Raw genomic sequence first — 21,332 nt, 5'->3', positions numbered from 1 at the left:
TTCAGATTTATGGGACTATTTTTTCTTATTATGATAAAGGTAAATTTATTTAATAATAAAGCACATATATACAATCACATGATTATACATACATCCGTGTGTGTGTGTGTGTGTGTGTGTATGTGTGAAGTTATCATTTGGCACAAAAGTAGAATCAGTTACGTATTGTTTATAAAATTTGTCTTAGCAGGTATTAAGAGAGAAAATTTCTTTTTTGAGAGATATTGAAATTTAGCCCACCCAGGTACTGTTTTCTCTTCTGTGATACCTCACTCACCTAATCATTCTCCTTTGTCTAAATCTGCAAAGTGGAACTTTCTCTTTTAAAGAGAACCAGCACATTTCTGTTATCCCAGGTCATTAGCAGTGTCCTAGGGGTAGTTCATGTCACTATTTTGGTGCTATTCCAGCAGGTAGCAAAGAATGTGAGTTACCATTTTGGCCATCTGGAAGAGCTAAATTCTCTTTTGGGTAAGTCTGACCCTGTCAAAATACAAACCTGGTATGGTTATCTGACATGTATTGTGAACAGTGATACACATAAGAACTTGGTATAATTGAATTACTCATGGGCTTGAGAAACATTTCGGAGTGGAATAAACTCGTCATTTATCTGGAGACAAGAGGTCTCATTCCCATATCAACTCTTTACCTTCCCATGGACATCTGGAAGAAAACCAGAAAGGAATTTATTCACTTGTCTATAATTAGGAAGTTTAGGAAAGAAACTTTAAAGAAGGGAATTTAGAGATATAATGGTGATGCAGATAAAAATGCGTGAGCCTCTCTACTCATTCTCCTAGATGAAAATTGTTGCTATAGAATGAGATATATGGTAGATGCTCAGGCTCTCATGGCTTCCACTGTGTTCTTTGGGATGACACTGGGAACCACCTTAGTAGGCTGGGATGTTGGAAACAGCATAGGGCCAGGAACTGGATTTTGGGTCTCAGTAGTCTCAGCTTGAACCCCAAAGTTCTGTGATACTAGACAAGTTATTTGACTTCTTTCAATACCAATTTATCTTCTGTAAACTGGAAATAATACATATCTTGGAAGACTGTTTTGAAGACAAGGAGAATCTAAATGTAAAGCACTAACATAATGTCTAGCTTGTAGTAAATGTTTAATAAAAATTTGTTTCCTCCCACAGAAAGTTGTAGGGTTAAATAACTTAATATTTGCAGAAGAGCTTTGTAACCTACAAAATGCTAATCAAATATCAGTCATTATTAATGTTATTTTTAAGCTGAATTTGACAGGCCCTTTGTTGTTTTGGACAACTTCAGGCAATAAATATATGGCCTGGAGCTGACATCGGAATTCTAACAGATAATCCAAAACCAAATTTTAGAGAGTCTACATTTCTGCCCAATAAAAATCATAAATTATGTCACAAAGAACTAACTCTATTATTTGGAATAACTATCATCTTCCTTCTGAACACCAAAATGCTCCAAAGGTAAGTAAGAAAATGCATAGGGTGGGGGTGGGGAGGGCAAAAGAAAGAGAAGAAGGAAAACAGGAACAGTGGGACAATCTACCCTGTGGATGGCTGAATGTGTCCTGTGCTCCTAATTACTTTAAAGAATGGAAAACCATTTTAAAATGCAGTTTATTTTGAAAGAAACATCCATTTGATACCTACAAGTAAATACATATCACTAAATAGGCCTGGAAAAGGCTGAAAGTATACTTTTGAGGAGCAGGAGGCTATTCGGGAAGTTCCCACGTGTATAGGAAAAATTTAAATTGTGCAGACTAAGTCATAAGTCCATCCTGGCAAAAGCTGATGCCACTTGGGGGTTAGACCCGGAGAATTTAGTGCCCTTGGAGAAATATTATTGTGTACCCCTGAAGAGACATTAGAAATAGAAACTGAGGGTGTAAGTCACTAGAGCACAGACTATATACAGGCTTCTCTCCTCTGAGCAGGAAGCGATTGGAATTCGTTAAATCCAGGTTAATTCTCTGTGGGGATGTTTCTTCATAAATCAAGGTCCTAATGTACAGTGACTTGTTCAAAGTCTCAGAAGATATCTTAGAAAAATCAAGGTCATAAGTTAATCTGATATGGAATTACTAGGCAATGAGTCACAAAAACAGCATCCAGGCTGAGAGAACTTGCTTTGGTGTTAAACTAGCCTGTTCCTGCCCCTTACTTTGTGACTTTGGTTAACTGGCTCAAACTACAAGCTTCAGTTTCTTCCTCTAGAAGATGGAGATAATAATGATATATTGCAGCACTGGCTTGCAGATTAAATGAGAAAGTGTATGTAAAAATTTTAGCACCATGTCCAGCAAATAATAAGTAGCTATGACTATGAATAATATTATTAATAAAATACTCACAAAAATCCTCCCATCATGAGGATAGGGGCCTCCAACCAAGGGCCCTTTGTGGAAATATGTTAGGAATGCAGGGGCTGTCCTGAAGAATGTTCTGTGCTAATTTTAACTGAGAGTGAAAAATGACTGCTTAGATAACAAGAACCAAACAAAATGAGAATCATATTCTAATATGTTCTTTCAATGTCTCTTCAAATAATAGTGACATTAGACTAAGTAGAAACAGCCTCAACTTAGGAGATGCATCCCTTGAACTGTGGAAATCGTGTTTGTGCCCAGAGAACTTAAAACATACTGTTTATTTTTAGCTTTGGCTAAAATAAGGCATCATTTAAAAATATATTTAATTTTCTTATATACTGGTCAGCTAGAGGAACTACATTAAAAATGCTATATACCTGTAAATATCTATAAAATACATTCAAACTTGCACTTGATCTACATTTAGTTCTTTTTGGTTACTTCAGCTGACAAAATTGATGGCCCAGAAGTGATATGGGAATTTTACCAGATAATCCAAAGACAAATTTAAGAGGGCATCCATTTTTTTCTCAAGAAAAATTTTATAATAATTAGCAAAGAATTAACTTTATTATTTGGAACAACTACCATCTTTTTTCCTCTGAATACCAAAATGCTCCAAAGTAGGTAACTGTTGAAAGACATGGGGCAAATGATGCATCATCTTCACTCTGTTTTCTTTCCTCATTGTCTATATTTTACTCTGGAGCTGCCTGAGTTTGCCTCTAGTCCTGCAGCCTGTGCCAAGTCTGTTGGGAAATCCACCTGGAGGGGTGAGGGGATTTCCTAAGGGAAGGCCAAACAGAATCCCAACTAGAGTGAATGTTCTGAGAGGGGTAGAAGAAGGAATGATTTTACCTTGGGGCAGGTTTTTCTCCTGACACTGCCAAGATTTGCATCTGCAATACCCAAATCCTCTTGGATGGTTCATTGACATGGTCACTGAGAGCCATGATTTGCCACCATGGGTGGGTATAATTTGTCCACGTGTTTGTTTGTTTTCTCATGAAAACAGTTATAGTCTTTGTTCAAAAAATATTAGCATTACAGTGCATAGCAATACGGTCATAGAAGTAGAAGATATAAGTAAGTGATTACAGCTGAATAAAATCAAATTATCATTAGTGTTTCCAAGAGTAACAAATCCATTATGGCAACAGAGAGCCATGGGTAAGAGAAGATTAAAAATCAAGACAAGGAGACAATCTGGGAGATTGAACAAGATTTGCACTAAGGCAGTAGCAGTGGGGCTGGAAAGGGGAAAGGAATGTACCCCTTAAGGATAAGGGGTAGAGTGCATGGGAGGGGTGAGAGGGAAGAGTCCTAAGATGACTCTTGGGTTTCTGGATTGGCAGACTGTGAGGGTGGGGGAGCTATTCCCTGGAATGAGGAAAAAAAAAAAAAAAGAAAGAGAACAAGGAGGGAGGAAAAGCTAATGTGTTTGCATTGGGTAGTTGAATCATCAGATATAACCAATAAGCAAATGGATATTAAGATCTAATTCTCTGGAATAGCACTTAAAATAAAAGGCAATCAAGTAGAGAGCAATGTACATCAAGAACATTTCGTGCTGTATAGATACAGTTCATTCATGTCACAGACCTGCCTTTTGTGAGTCAAAATTTAAATTGATGGGGCTATTCACTAGTACAATAAATTTGGAGAGCAATATATAAATATCAAAAGCCTTGAAAGTATTAATATTTTTATTTAATAATTTTACCCCTAAGAGTCTGTTCTAAGAAACTCATCACAGATATAGATAATGTGTGAAAAGATACATACTGCAATCATAAAGGTGCAAAAAAATCGAGATCAACCTAAAAATCCAATAATAGGGTCATAAAATAAATCATGATAAATCTGTAAGACAGAATCTTAGGCAACCACTAAAAATTAGTTTTCTCTTGCTATACAACAATTACATCAAAACATATTATTATCTTAAAACAACAAACATGTATTATCCCATCCAGTTTCTCAGGACTAGGAATCCAGGAGTGGCTTATCTGGTGGTTCTGGCTCAAGATTTAAGTTGGGCTCTTGGCCAAGCCTGTAGTCTTCTTAAGGCTTGACTGGAGCTGGAGAAGCCATTTCCAAGCTCATGCACATATTTGAGGCTTTTTGGCTGTTGGCTAGAGGCTTCAGTGGGCTCTGTCATAAAAGTGCTCACAATATGGCAGCAGCTTCCCTGCGGCGGCGGGGGGGGATGCAGGGGGTTGGAGAGAAAGAGCAAGAGAGGGAAAGAACACTTGATCACAATCAATATGAAAGCTGAAATCATATATAACCTAATCTGTCACTTCTGTCATATGCTATTGATCACACAGACCAATCTTAGTACAATATGAGAGGCGGCTACACAAAAATGTGAATACCAGTAGGTAGAGGTCATTGAGGGACACTGGAGACTGACTCTCACAGTAGGACAGTACTGATGCTAAAATATTAACTAAGCAAAATAAAGAATATAAAGAGACCTCAATTATTTAAAAAAATTCCGAGAAAGAAGACAATGTGAAGATACGGGAATATTAGCAATTTATGTCTCTGCTGCAGGACTACTTTTATTGCCCTCTTTATAGTCTTTGATATTTCACACAATTTTTATAATTAGCACGTATTTCATTCATTATATTCTTTACAAATGCCAAAAACTCAGAAAATATATTGAGCTTTTAATATTATTTTTTACATTGATTCAAAGATGTTCCAGTAAAACTCAAGTCATTTACCAAAAAATATACTGAAGTATTCTAATTTTAGTTCAATTAGTTAAGCTTAAGAGCAAGAGATTATACTTTGAGTTCTTTTTGAACAGCTCCATATATTTCCTGGAGTATTTTGTAGAAATTCAAATGTAATAACTAGGCTTCGTGGTTGCTGACTATTAAGATTTGGGTGGCCCACTTTATCAAAGGTACTATGTGCCTAGGCTAGACAGTCTCTAAGGAAACTTCTATTTCTAAAATTCATTGATTTTAGCAGATATTTATTAAATACCTTGTAAGTACAAAGCACAGTGCTTTCTTAGTCAACTGTACTACAGTTCAAGATTCATGAGGAATCTAAAGGTGTTTTTGGAAAGAAAAGTTGGTGCAAGTGTTTATTTTTTATTTGCACCATGAAATCTAGGCCCTGCCCCAACACATCAGAGGTTGGCATTTGGAGATATAAAAAGCAATACAGAAGTTTTCTGCAGCATTTACAGAGTTTCAATAGCCAGCTACATGAAGTAGGGCATATTTAGGGACTTACTTAGTCCTGAGAAGTGTCTGCAGATACCCCAACAAATGTCTTTCCTGGTGTTTTAATGTTTACTGGTATTTCCTTCTGCAGGATATCCGCTCTGCTTGTGTCCCCGCATGAGAGAGTGCAGATGTTCCTGAAAGCATCTTTGCAGGATTTACTTGAAGCAAGATGCTGAAAGAAGCAGCAAAACTTGAAGGGAGCTGTCAGGGCGAGAGAGAGGAAGGCAGCTGGGCAGGGTTTTCCAGGCTATGAGAGCATAACCTGTTGTCTAGGAAACAGCTTCACTTTTTTTTATGAGAATGAGCTCTTGCTATTACAGAGGCCAGAGATGTTCTAGCACTCTTTCAAATTTTCAAAATCCAAATTACAATGACACTCTTGGATATTCTGTTTGTCTCACTGAGGTCCTGAGATTGCAATTTGATGTTTCAATGGGTGAGTGTTTTAAAAAATGAAATTACCTGGAGATAGGACAGGTAGGACCAAGGAAAAAGGAAGACCTGATTTGACTCCAAGCATGCAAAATAAATGAGTGACCATAAACTCTAGTCAAAAGAGCTCTGTAAATAGTTCTCAAAGTGATACTCATGTGATAAAGCCACCACCTCTCTGAAAAGGGAATTACAACCAGGACTCTTGGGTGTAGGTGAATACAAGTGCATGTAAGTAAGTATTTAATAACCTGTGGTGTTTTGCACTCCTGAGAGTGACTAGGTGCTTCTCTGAAGATGGGAATCATTGAGTTTTTTCCCAGGGAACCAAGGACTTACTAGAGAGGGAGGCATGCTTTGAGGATATTACTGTCAAGTGACAAATTCAGAAGTACATGTATACACTGTGATGATAAATACATTCTGAAAGAATTAGAACTGTACTCTTAAAATGACATGTAAAGCAATGCACACAAAGTAATTCAGAATTAGTTTGTGGGCTAATACAGACCTGTTCCAATGGAAGTTCAGTAGGGCTTTTAAATATGTATTTGTGCTAAACCAAACCAAATTGGTATACCAAGGAATGCAGAAATGTCTTGGCCATGGTCAAGTCACAAGGCAGATGGAGAATCCATAAAGGTGAGTCTGAGAAGAAGAAAACCCAACAAAACAACTATTCTCATCTTTCCTCAACAGTTTTCCAAAAGACAACAACTTGCCCCAGAGCTTAAACTAAATGAATGAATAATGAGCACAGACAGAATAAAATAGGGAAGAAGCCTACTTAGAACTTTGACCTTCAAACTGTGCTGCATAGCCATGAACTTCTGGCTTCTCCCAACCAAATCCTTGAATGTATAAACATGGCATAAATGATTAAGGAAGGGACCACTGATGGGTGGATGACTCGATCAATGTCCATCTCCTTTTAGAATGACTGGTCACTCTCTCCTCTTCATCATCATCGTTGTGAAGCAAAGCCAGTTCTCTGAGATCAGAAAAAGATGTCAGAACTCATGAGATAGACAAGGCATGAAAGTTGCACAGTTTGAGGAGGAATGGAAAAAGGAAAGAGATCATTTCCCATTTACCATCCCCAGGACTAGGTATAAAGGAGGAGCAATTAATATTTATTGAATTTTGCAATGTACTATGTAACAGTAGTGATTTATGTATATTACCTCATGTAAACCTCATAACCATTCAAAGAAAGAGGTCTCCTCATTTTGCAAATGAGAAAATCAGAGGTCAAATATGTTAATGATTTCCTAAAACTAATACCAGCTGTGAGTGGCAGACTTCAGTTTTGAATCATGTCTTTTTCCATGACTTTTCTGGAAACTCCTATCTCTTTCCATTCCCCAATGCTTCTTTCCTCAGCAGCCCTGTATCAATTGCATGAATTGGCCAGTCTAGCAGGGCCAAGATGGAATCAGCTACTCTGCCCTTCTTTGGAAAGGTAAGGTTTGCTTTTGCCTGAGGACTTTACTTTTCTCCCAGGTATCCTAATGAGTCACTCCTACACTTCATTCTATTCTCCACTCAACTGTCACCTCCCTAGAGAGATCTTCCTTGACCTCACCATTGAGTATATGACTTCTGTTATTTGCAATCACCTTTCCCTCACTCCTTTTCTTCACAGCACTCGTCTCTATGTGATATTATGTATGTTTATTTGCTTATTTTTTGATTCTTACACTAAAATGTATGTATGCCTTATGGAGTCAGGCAATTTTGTTCATTGCTATATCTATAGAGCCTAAGTCTAAAATTTAAGAGGTGTTCCATATGTACTTGTTTGGTCAATGAATCAATGAGTGTGTTGCTATGAATATTTCATAAGCAGAGGGAAAAAGTCATGATCAGCCTCAAATCTCCAATTCTAACTCCTACCCTTCCCCTTCCATTATTAAACTGAAATGTCAAGCCTCAATTTACTCATCACCTTGTTTAGTTGTAAAGTTTACTACCAATGGAGGTGAAGAAAATTGTCTTCAATTGTCTAGCCACAGATGGCCGCATGTTGAGCAGAATCCACATTTCTCCTTCCACACTGGGGTATATGGCTCAGAGGTGCTGCTCAGCAAGGCTACAATTTCCCAAACCTTCTCCTTGCATCTTGAGGCAGCCACACAATTAGTTTTCAATGATGGAGTAAGAAAGAAAGTTGTTTCAGAGTTCGCTTTTTAAGTAGCAAGTATGCTTTCTACATTTTTTCATTTCCTCCAATTCAGTGCAGATGATGGTAATAAGATCCCAGGTGTGGTAGACCCAAAATATGGAAGGAGCCTGGGTCTCTGACTCACCATGTGGAGAAAAATCACTTGCTATCCTTAGGGGTAACACCGACAATTGAAATAATTGCAAATAAACTTCCATTAGATTAAGTCACTGCAAATTTAGGGTTTGCTTAAATATCTGTTACCTATATTTAGAAATAGCTCAGTAAAATTTTAGGTGACAAGGATTTGGTGGAAATTTTGAAATAGTTTTGCAGATATTTTGGACTAGAGGAAATGTCAGAGATACTTCGTATTTTTATAATTTTCAATGTAATCTCATAAAAGCAATCAATACAACTCTTTTGCTTTTATATATATAATACATATATATATATACATATATATATATATGTATTATATATATATATATACAGACAGGTCCCTGTTTATCCAGAAAAGAGTTAAATGAGAAGAATTTGTGGATAAAGATTTTATAGGTAGTTGGAATTCTCTAATCAGGCCAAACCGACTCTTGTCTTGATGTTATGTCTTGCACTTTCCTGGATTAAGGATGTATGAATGCCTTTCACTGAAATGTGGTTGAGGTCACTGGACTCAGCTGTTTGGGATACCCCCCAGGACCCCAGTTGTCAGTTAAACAAAGATAGTGTAGTAGGTGCTCTACCTAATTTGTTTTGCTGCTACTTCTGTTTATAAACCTTGAAAAGAAGTCTATTAATTTTCTAATATTCATGGCTTGCCTTTTAGTAAAACAAATTATTACTCATCTTCATGCAGATTAAGTAGGTCCACTGAGAAAGAAAGCATTAATTTGGTAGATTCCCTGTGTTAATGTGTTAAGGGCTTTTTTATGGGACAGGGATGTTCTCCTTGTCTCCTTATAAAGTTGTAGAGACAGGCAGAAAATATTCATACCAGCTCTGTTTCTTCTTTGTCATATACCTCACCGCAAGCATTAACCTTCACTTCCTCCCTGGTTTGAAAGGGCAGCTAGTCTATGAATGACTTAATATTATACTAATCTAGGTGGGTAAGTTGGCACAATATTCCTTCCCAGAATTAGACAAAATTTGTTTAATGTAGTTCTTTTACTAGGTAAATAAATAAAAGGAAGGAAGGAAGGAAGGAAGATGTTTAAAAAGGAAATGAACTGGAGTCCATATGTTTAATTTTGTCAGCTAGTAGGCTCATCTTTCATGATTATTACTTTGATTACTACAGAAGATATATCACAACTCTTTTCCTAAGCAATGTAAACTGAAGAGACAAAGCTATTTTTAAAACTTCTCATTGATATAAAATACATATATTGAAATGTGTATTTATCTTAAGTGTATTCTTGATGAATTTTTCACAAACTGAAAAGACTTCTGAAATTAGAACCTAGATAAAAAACAAGCCAACAGAACCAACACTGTGGAACCTCTCAGACGTTCCTTTCCAGTCGTAAGATTAACCACTATCCTGACTTCTAATAGCATAGCTTAGTTTTGCCTTTCTGTAATCTATACAAATGGAATCATACAGTAGGTACTCTTTTTTTGTCTGACTTCTTTCGCTGAATACTTTTTTGCAAGATTTACCCTATTGTTGCATATACTTGCAGACCATTCATTCTCACTGCTGTATAAAATTCCATTGAGTAAAGATGCCACAATTTATCTGTACACTCTACTGCTGATAGACATCTGGATAGTATACAGTTTGGTTTGGAGATATTATGAATAGTGCTGCTATGAACATTCCAGTTAAATCTTTTGGTAAATCCAAGTATGTATTTTTGTTGAAAATATATATATATATAGATATAGATATATATAGATATATATATATATTTTGTTGAAAAAAATATATATATTCCTAAAAGAATTAACCAATACCACAAAACAGTTTTTCAAAGTAGGTATACCACTTCTCACTACTACCAGCAGTGGATAAAGATTCAAATTGCTTCATATCTTTGCCAATACTTGGAATTTTTTACCTTTTTGTTTTAGCCAGTCTGGTGGGTGTTTAATGGCATTATATTGTGGTTGAATCACCGTTTTCTTGACAACTAATGAACTTGAGGATTTTTCCATATATTTATTGGCCATTTGGATATCCTCTTTTATGAAGTACCTCTTTAAGTCTTTTAGCCCGTTTCTCTATTAAGTTGTCTGCATTTTTCTCATTGATTTGTAGGAGTTCTTTATATGCTCCAAATAATAGTCCTTTGTGATAGATATATTGTAAATATCTTTATCCACTCTGTGAGTTGCCTTCTTAGTCTCTTAATGTTATCTTTTGATGAACAGAAGTTCTTAATTTTAATTAGACAAAACTATAAAGCAAGAATGAAACTATACTAAGCCTGGAAAAGAGGCAGTTTGATTCCATACATAGAATTGGGGTTAGGATTCACAGCACTATTAGGCTGTGTATCAAACTCCCGAAAGTCACTTGATATCTTTTTGCAACTTGCTCTTTTCAATCATTATGTTGGAAAAGCAGTAGCTATTCCTAGGGGTCATGAGAATAAAGGGGAAATTTTTGAAATCATACTACTATCCAAGGATTCCAATCTGAAGATTTAAACAGTGAAAATCTTAGCAAAGATGATTGTTAACAGTAAGGGTACTGTATAGTTTTCACTGTCAACTTGATACTAGCCACAACTCCTTCAGGAAAGTGTCAGTCTTTGGAAAATAATAAATCAGAAAATCAATTTCAATTTTTGACAGCACAGTGAGGATGGCAGGGAAAGGTACCATTTTAAGTCTAAAATTTACCTCTAAGACTCTTCTTAGGACCTGAGTTGGAAGATTCTGTAATCAGTGATATTTTTAGTTAAGGAAAATCAGTACATTAAATAGTATTATAGCATTATTTTAATGTCTAAAATTGGTTCAAATCCAACATAAGATTCATGTTGGAAAAAACAAATAAACAAGGCAAATTATAGCTCTCTATTCAATAACATAAATTAATGGACATATTCCCTGGAAAAATGGAATTTACTATGTGAAATCTTGTAAATAAGGCATATTTAAAAAAAAAAAATCCTGGCTGTTAAGCGATTTGGTGAGATGATTATTTTCCTCATAAGACAAAATAAATTCTTGTCATATTATTAAACATTTTACAACCTCAAAATGGTGTTTTATAGTGGACCAGCTAGAATTTAGAATTAAAGCCGACCGTATTACGGTCTGGTCAGAGTTTAAGCAGAGGACATAGTTTCTAGAATTGTTTCCTTCATTCTGGATATCAAGGATCACTTGGCAAGCCTCAGGTTTACTGTCTATGTGTGCTGCCTACCCCCATTCCCTGGAGAAAGGGCCATTTACACTAAATACCATTTGTGCCCTTTTTATATTTCCATCAAACCAATTACAGGAAAATTTTGTTATACACAAAGTCCTGGTAAAAATAAACAAAAGTGTCACAGGAAATACCTCCAATAATCATATATGAGTAAAAATGAGATCAAAACCCTACTCTTTCAGATACTGAAGGATTTAAGAACCACTGGGTGTTCGTGTACTTTGCCAAAACACCAGCTCCTCAGAGGTAGATCCAGTTTTATTCATCTTTATGTCCTTCATTGTCCTTGACATATTGCCACGCATAGGACACACACACAATTTATACTTGTGGACTAAGTGAATGTCAGCTTTAACTTTTGAAAACGTAAAGTGCACATTTAACAGATGTTGTCTCTTAGTCTTCATTTTCTAAGTACTCACAACTTGGAAGATGGCTCTTCTAGTAGTAAACTTTTCTCTCTAGGTATGTTCTTTTCCTTAAAAAATAATGATGAAAAGAAAGGAAAAAAAAACCCTCAAACCATTAAAAAATTTTAAAGTATCAAATCTCTCCTGTAGGAATGTGTAAAGAGAAAACTTAAGGACAGGCTAACGCAATTTTTTTATGGGTTACATTTTCTCTAAATGTGATCTTGTTTTATTTTGAAATACAAATATTTTTTAAAGCATACACTGTAAGCAACTGGAAAATTGGTTTTAAGCACATATGATATAAGATTTCACAAATGTTGAGGATCATGGTGTTATTTCCAAGACTATGAGATTTCATAAACATCTTAGAGCAACTACTTATTGTTCAGCTCACTTCCATAGAACTGAGGTGGTTTATTAAATACGAAGACATTTTCTATCCATAGCTGAGACAGCTATGTTTCATTGTGCTCTAAACGAACATTTTGCACACAGATCTCTCTGATGATATATCTGCATGGAGTGCATCTGTAGTTAGTGGTGTTTAATCCTAGCTAACTTTCAGTCGGCCCTACGAAGGTAAACTGATATTACAGGCAAACTAGACTCTTTTTCATGTGTTGCATTTAGAACACTTGCTGTTCAAACTACTGAATTAATAGAATTTTTGCTGCCCATTCAGCCTACTGCAATATTAACTCTGTTTACTTATCCTCCGCATACAGTGGAATTAAAACTCGAAAAGAAAATCTCTTTTTCTTATTAGACTGTTGAAAAAAGAATCTCCTATTTTGTGATATCTGTTTCTAATTTGTCTTTGGGGAAAGGAATGCCAAATAGTTGCCTTGTTTCCCCCTTCAGACTTTCAGAACCTCACCAAACTGCAGGCAAACCAGGATGCACACCCTGGCATGTGATATTTTTTTTTCCTCAGGATCATAGTCAATAAATTTGATTAGTTTGTAAAGCATTCCAAGCCACCAGCCCACAAAGCAGGTTGAGCCAATACCTTCACTCATTCCCTGTTCCTGCTAGACCACCGGGGCTCTAGTTTGTATTTTTAAACCTGGGTTAAATTGTGGCATAACCACAAACCATTGTATGCTATTAACAGTGGGGTTCCAATGAATGACTGACAAACAAAATCTTAGCACACGAAGTCTACTTCTTTCAATGGTAAACACATGTTATTAATGAAACGTTTCTAACGGGCGCAGGCAGTTTGAAGTCAGTCTTGACTGACAAGATTGTATTTTGCTATCTGGGCTAAACAAACAAAATAAAACATTTTAAATGAGTATATTGGAAGAATATGTTTTGGTGAATCACAAAGGTATATAATTTGCCGTTCTGTATTCTAAACTTAACCTCCCCTCCTCCAAAACTGGTTTATAGTGTAGTATTTTTCCAGGGTTCAGAGAGAGCTGGTAGTACCTGTATCTTCCTTAAGGGGATCTGGATAGTGTTCAATTCATCCCTTGGTCCAGCCTCAAGGAAAGCCACCCTGATGCACAAAGAACTCAACACAGGTATTCGTGGGGCTGCTGCAGGAGGATCCAGGTGAGTATCTGTTTTAAGTGCAGTTCGAAGAGTCAGAATCTAGTTCCTCAGACAGGATTGCTACTGTGAAGAAGTGTGCTAAATAAAGATCAGACGTAATTTGTCCTCAGCCTCCTCTAAGCTCATGAGGTAGATGAGTGGAGACTTTGTCCACATCTATTTGATGTTTTCCTTTATCAGTAACACTGGCTACTTAGTATGTAAGCATCCATGAAAATAGACAGTGAGTCTTTTGTGCAATTTTTCCAAACTCCTGTTTAACATAAAGGGATAGCAAACCCCAAACCAAATAAAACAACACTGGCATTGCATTTTAGATGTCTTTGAAACATTCCAATGTTTTGGACCACCAAACTCGAACCCACGATGGTTGCATTTCATTTTGATCAAATTGGGCAGTGCTGCCTCAAGCTGGTTTGCATTTCTTCTCTTCCAATTTACCCTGACTCTCTGAGAGTAACCAGAGAATTATAGAAGAACAATGTACCATTAATCTGTTCTGTAGAGTTCTTTTGAAAAGGAATGGAATAGGGAGGAAATGAGGGATGGGCTCTAATTTCAGAGTGATACCAGTATTATCAAAACAGTTCCTAATATCAGATGTTTCTAGAACTGGGTTATCACTGTCCCTAACAGCATCAATGTAACCCATCAAAGGTAAAAACTTTATACAAACTGCATATCCATGCTGTACATTATTCTTTTCTTTGAATTACCTGGGTTACTTTCCTTCCACTGAACTGACAAGTTAATGTCATAGGTATGGGCTGAAATTAACCTGAGAGAGTATACCTGACAACAGCTGAAGGGCAATATTGAAGAAAAAAGTTTGGGATATGCACTAATAAACAAGTGAATCAATGACTAAGTTTAGCCACTCCCACTCATCCTTGTTCCACTCTTTGTTTCTTTTCTGGTCTCTATTCCACAGTGCCTTCTTCACAACCAAGAGCATCGCTTCCCTATTCTGCCTTCCACTTGCCCAATTAGGTTACCTGTGATCTGTGTGGTCTTTCTACTTGCTGCAGTGTTTCTTATTGTTAATTTCCTCTGGGGGATGGCATAGCCAAGAGCATGGGGCTTCTGGCATCATTGTCTGGTGCCCAGCATCTTCCTTCTGCTCTCTGGTGGCCCTTCAGGGCCCCGACTTGGCAGGCAGACATTCACCACTCTTCCTCACTAAAACTTTCCTGTTTGCCATCCCTTTCTCTAAAGCTCTTACTAGTGGACTTGATAATCTAAAAATGCTCTGTCAGGCCAACATAATAATAGTTAACTCAAACCATCTTTTGTGTATTTCAAAATAGAATGCTTGGAAAGATCATGCCTTAAAATGTATTAATCAATCATAATGAACAAACATCGAAGATGATATTAAGGAGAAAAGGAAGGTTACCAGTTACCCCTCATGTTCTACCCCATGGCTGAACCCTGACTCTCTGTTAAATGCTGCCTGGAACCCATGTCATCTTCTTTACCTGGATGCTTGGTGTTCAGAGATTACACCTTACAGTTTGTTTACTCCTATTCTCATTTATCAAGTAAAATAAAACAAGAAAGAGACTATTCTGTAGAGTTTGAATAAAGAAGCTTGGTCTATATTTGTTTTCACTTGTGGGTAGAGAGAAATGAAGGACACCTCCAACATATACTTTATAAGGAAGATTTAAAGAATTCTAGAATTTGTAGCTAGTAAGAAACTAAAGGAACTTAAGACATAATAACAGAATGAAGACTAGAACTAAAGACCTTTTGGCTTTTCAATTCATTGTACTTATGTGGGATCATACATTGTAGTGAAAATTAGATTGCATGAATCTTCTAACTGTATTACTTGTAACATATCTCATTAAAAGTGCTTAAGTTACTGGTAGCTTGATTGAATAGTATACTAATGTTATATGCACACACGCGCGCGCACACACACACACAGACTTGGGGAATCAGAGACTTAACTTTAAATATACTTTCAATGTGTTTTTTTAGATTTGATATCCTTTCAAGCTCCAGGACAAGAAAATACTATTATATCATCATCTCAGTATTAGGAACCCAGCTACAGTACAACATCAATATCTATTTCTTGGCTTGGTTTTTAAATTAGTGAGTGCTCGATCATAAAATCAGTGCTTCAAAGATTTAGGAGCCTGGATGAGACAGATGTTCCTTCATGCATAATTCTCAGATCTTATCCTAAATAAGGCACTACAGCATCACCGAATATTTCATTCTTTCATTCCATAAGTATTTATGAAGTATTTATTATTAGCCAGGTGTTGTGTTAGGCTGAGGAACACACAAAGTAGAATAAAACATTTCTGCCTATGGCAGTAACCATTCATCCTTACCAGTATTTGTGTTCTCCTCTTCTTTGGGGGCACACAGCTAGACCGCATTTTCCAGTCTCCTCTACCATGTTCATGCCAACAGAATGCCAGTGGAAGTATCATGTGCCTGTTTTAGACCTTCCCCATAAATAAAACCCATGTGTGATTCTCACCTCTCTCTCTTTCCATCTGCCATGTAAATGAAGAGGACTCAAAGGACCTGGAATAGAGAGAGAGGAATCACAAGAACACAGGAGCCTGGGTTCCTGTATGGCTGTGTAGTACAGAGATTCTTCCTGATCCTGTCAATCGACATTGCAATGTGATTAAACAAGAAATAAGTTTCATCGCATTAGGCCACTAAGATGCTCTAACTGCTTATTAGAGCAGTTAGTCAAATGTAAGATTTGCTATATACCAACCCCCCTCCAAATTTAGTGGCTTAGGACAAAAACATTCTCTGTGTTAGCAATTTGAAAAGGGTCAGCTGGGATGGCCCATCTGTCTCCTCAAGGCACTGCTAGGATCGCTCATGGGTTCATGGTCAGTTTGCAAGTCAGGTGGAAGCTGGCCAGTACCAAAGGGCCTCTCTCATGAGTCTGGTGGTTGGTGCTGGCTGTTTGCTGAGCCATGTTTCGAGCATGCTAGCCTGGATGTCCTTTTTTTTTTTTAAGTTATGTTAATGGCATGGTGGGGGACAGCCTGGATGTCTTTGAAAGGAAAGGCAAGCTTCACTTTCTAAGCATCTTTAAAGCCTCTGCATGAATCACGTTTACCAGTGTTCCATTGCCCCAAATAAATCCTATAGCCAAGCTTAGAGTCAATGTGGATGAACCACACAAGATGATGGATATGGAGAGGTGTGATTCCCTGGGGGATAATAGCTTAGCAATCGCTACAACACACTTGATGAAGACATTGCTCTTACGAAGCTCAGAATTCTAAGAGAGAGGGATATAAATAATTACAATACTCTTATGAGGAGTGTTAGAACCAAAGCGTGAAAAAAAATGCTACAGGGGCACTAAAAAAGGGAATGGCAGGGGTGCCTGGGTGGCTCAGTCGTTTAAGCATCTACCTTCTGCTCAGGTCATGATCTCAGGGTCCTGGGATAGAGTCCCACATTGGGCTGCCTGCTCAGCAGTGAGTCTCCTTCTCCCTCTCCCTCTCTCTGCCTTTCCCCCCAACTCGTGTTCTCACTCTGTGTGCACGCTCTCTCTCAAATAAAATAAATAAATAATCTTTAAAAAATAAAAAATATAATAAAATAAAAAAGGGAATGGCTAACTCTGCTTAGCCTGGGTGTGATGGCACAGCTTACACAAATAAGGTAATTTTGGTGCTGGGTGTTGATAGATGAGAGGATTTTGTTAGGATTATCAGGCGTACATGATCTGGTTGTGGAAAAGAAGGAAGGACAGTCTAGAAAGGGAGAGTAATAGTACACAAAAAAGCATGGAAGTCAGAAAGAATATGGCCTATGGGAGTTCAGAAGGGTTTAATGGTACTGAGGTTTTAGTAGACAGTATTATGAAATGGGCTGCATGTGTAAGTAGGGCCAGGTGGTGATAAAAGTTTATGCCAAGGAGTTAGGAATAAATTGACAATGTTGGATCATTGAATATACTTGATCAGGGTACTCATAATAGTGGTGGTCAAGCAGTTGGTGACATTGGAAGTGAACCTGAAGTAGAATTTTGGTGGAACAATAAGGTGATACCACAGGCACAAGGAGAGAGAATGTATCTCAGTACACACACTTGAGAGTATAAGAAAGATTATTGTCTTAATTTTATAATAATTCAACATAATTTCTGTCTTATACCTCCATTCTACAGGGTGACAAAATATTGATCAGTCACTTAAAGGCTACCTCTTTACTTCAGAATTGTGTATAGGCTTTGCAGGGCTAACAAAGGTACCCAGGCCCCTCTAGGGCACATCCTCAGGCTCTGAAAGATCTAGCAGTTCTCTCTCTTACCTCCATGCTATCTGGGGATATATAGAGGTCCCTCTGTGCCACAGAGACCAGGGCAACTCTGTGAGCCTATCTCTGGCCTTTTATGCCTGGACATACGGCAGTGTTTCTTCACTGGAGACTTGTCTTCCTGGGGCTGTACCCTAGAGATGCACACAAGTCTCTTTTGCTCCCAGATTCTATAGACACATCCGAGAGGTTTATCTTTCATGAGAAATAGAGAAACAATCTCTGTTCCAGCTACTATTGCTAAATAATAAATCAACTTAAAATTTAGCAGCTTAAATAACTTCTTATTATCTCATAGAATTTGATAGGTTGAGAATTTAGACAGGGCACAGCAGGTATGCCGGCTCTGCTCTGCGATATCTCGTCCTCAGCTGGGGACACTCAATGCTGTGGGCTGGAATCATCTGAGGATGCATTCACTCACTCGTCTGGAGCCTGGGTGGGGAGAGCTTGAAGACAAGGACTGCTGACTGGAGCTCTGACTATGACCTCTCTATGTTGCTTGGCTTCCTCAGAGCATGGTGGCCTCAGGGGAGCCATGATTCTTACATGGCAGTTTCTGGCACCAAGAGCCCTTGTTCTAGAAAATAAGGTAGAAGCTGCATTACCTTTTATGGCCCACCCTTAGAAGTCACACTAGTTACTTCTGCCATACTCTCTTGGTTGTAGAAATCAAAAGCCCAAGCAGATTCAAGGCAAGGGGACCTAGACCCCTACCTCTCAATAGGAGGAGCGTGTCAAAGAATTTTGGAGCCACGTTTTAAAACCATCCTACTTGTCTCATAGCTTATCTCTGATGTTCATTTCTCCTTTCAACCTGAGGATTTTGTTTGTCATTAGTCTGAGGCCCAGGGTGGGGGGGGAAATAAAGGATGAGGAATATTTGCTCTGACTCATGAAGTCTTATCTAAAATATTTTATCCACACCATGAGTCCTTTCCATTCATTGAGCTCTTGAGTGTTTTGAAACTCAAAAGCCAGAAAGAGGCAGAAAGAACACTGCCTTTTGTTGTCACATTCCTTCCCTCATATAAAAAATATCTACAGATAAACTTAACTACCTGAAGGGGTGAAGGACCAAAGGGATGAGGGAAATACTGTGTGTGAGGTAGGGAGGAGAGGACCAGTTAATATTATCATATTTTATTCTATATATTTATTTTTTATTCCATATATTTAACATTTAAAAGCTATTCCAGCAAACATGCAACAAAGGAAAGCAAATAAACAAAAATACTATTGCTCTTCTCTGATAATTTTACTACTAATAATTTTGCTGTATATATACAGATTTTTTCTCTCTTTCTCTCTTTATTATTTTGTTTTCTACAATTAACATTTTTGCATCTTCTTCAATCTAATGGACACAATATCTGGGAATATGCCAGCAATTTTAAGATATAGGACCCCCTATCCTTTAAGGTATATCAGAATCTATAGTGTAATTCCTCCTGCTAACCTCACACCACATACCATCAAATAGTTTACTTTTCATCTTCTTTACCCCACAGATAAGAGATATAAACCTATTTGAGCAAAGTGAGTTACCTGAGGGTAAAAAAAATCCTTTGAATACCCCATGAAATCTCACAGACTGGCTAAGAACTGTATATAGCAGCCTCTTCTTAGGACCTTTCAATCAAAAGCTTCTCTAGAGAAAGATGATGTTAAGTTAATATTGATCAGTGTAGATGCTGCTAATAGTCATGCAGATGTTCAACTTGAGTTTTGAGCTACCCTATAATATAGTTACTTGGCTCATACTTCTGTGCTTTATGTCCACCCCTATTTCTGAATCAGTCATATCAATTGGAAAGTTTAAATATATTATTCAGTCCCATTCTTTAAAATGGGGTGACAGGGGTGAGGCAAGAAATCAGCTTCCTGGAAGATAGGTGATTACTGAGGGACAGTTAAGATTCTGTATAAAGGAAGAAGCAACTGATCATATTCACTAAAGAGAAAAAGATGGAAATTTTGAAGCCTGTGGCCAAAGGATTGGTATCAATGGCAAGTGCCTGTGAGCCTAATATTAACTGAAGAAGTGGGCAGGCATTGTTTTGAGGACTGAAAGACTAAGTGTGTTGAGAGTGCTACTGATCGGATTCTATATCAAGTCAGAGGCAAGGCAGGCAGTTTAGACAGCAAAGTGGACAAGAAGTTCCCCCCAAGCTTGTGGAAATTACCAAGAGGAGGAGTAAACTTCCTCTACAGATCATTAATGTAGACAATACCAGACTCTTGGAAAATGATGCCTGCCAGATCCTATACCAGCAAAGAACAGAAAAGTGTAGTTGGTTTTAAGGATATAAAAGATAGATTGATACTCCTACTTGATGGAAATACACTGATAGCTACATGTCTAAACCTATCAAGACAACCTTGACTTACAAAGTCATTATAGATAGATGGACAAATGGTCTTTGAGAACCTAATGTGAGCTTTTTATATTTAAGGCACTGTTCTCTGCTTTGGAGCTGAAGGGATCTTTGAAATCCCAGGACCTTTTGGCCAGTGTGAAGCACGAGTGTCGGGAGACTAACATTTGGAAACCATTTTTCTTTAGAGTTAGAACAAGTTTGCGTAAAATCCAGCCCAAGTCAACTTCTAAAGACTGAAATTCAAGTTTAAAAAGCTTACTTGCAAGCCTGAAACAGCTTATTTATATATATATTTTTTCCTTTCCATTTATTTATTTATTTATTTATTATTTATTTATTTATTTATTTATTTATTTATTTATTTATTTATTTATTTATTTTGATGTAGTGTTCCATGATTCATTGTTTGCGTATAACACCCAGTGCTCCATTCAATATGTGCCCTCCTTAATACCCATCACCAGGCTAACCCAGACCCCCTCTTCTCTAGAACCCTCAGTTTGTTTCTCAGAGTCCATAGTCTCTCATGGTTCATCTCCCCCTGCAATTTCCCCCCCTTCCTTTTTCCCTTCCTACTATCTTTTTTTTTCTTTTAAACATATAATGTATTATTTGTTTCAGAGGTACAGTTCTGTGATTCATCAGTCTTGCACAATTCACAGCGCTCACCATAGCACATACCCTCCCCAGTGTCTGTCACCCAGCCACCCCACCCCTCCGAACCCCTACCACTCCAGCAACCCTCAGTTTGTTTCCTGAGATTAAGAATTCCTCATATCAGTGAGATCATATGATACATGTCTTTCTCTGATTGACTTATCTCGCTTAGCATAATACCCTCTAGTTCCATCCACGTCGTTGCAAATGGCAAGATTTCGGGGGTTTTTTGATGGCTGCATAATATTCCATTGATTATATATACCACATCTTCTTTATCCATTCATCTGTTGGTGGACATCTTGGCTCTTTCCATAGTTTGGCTATTGTGGACACTGGTGCTATAAACATTGGGGTGCACATACCCCTTTGGATCCCTACATTTGTATCTTTGGGGTAAAT

This window comes from Leptonychotes weddellii, chromosome 2, assembly GCF_054177405.1.
Source record: "Leptonychotes weddellii isolate Sample4059 chromosome 2, ASM5417740v2, whole genome shotgun sequence".
Taxonomy (NCBI): domain Eukaryota; kingdom Metazoa; phylum Chordata; class Mammalia; order Carnivora; family Phocidae; genus Leptonychotes; species Leptonychotes weddellii.
The sequence above is the reverse complement of the archived record's forward strand: the minus strand, read 5'-3'. Positions refer to the sequence as shown.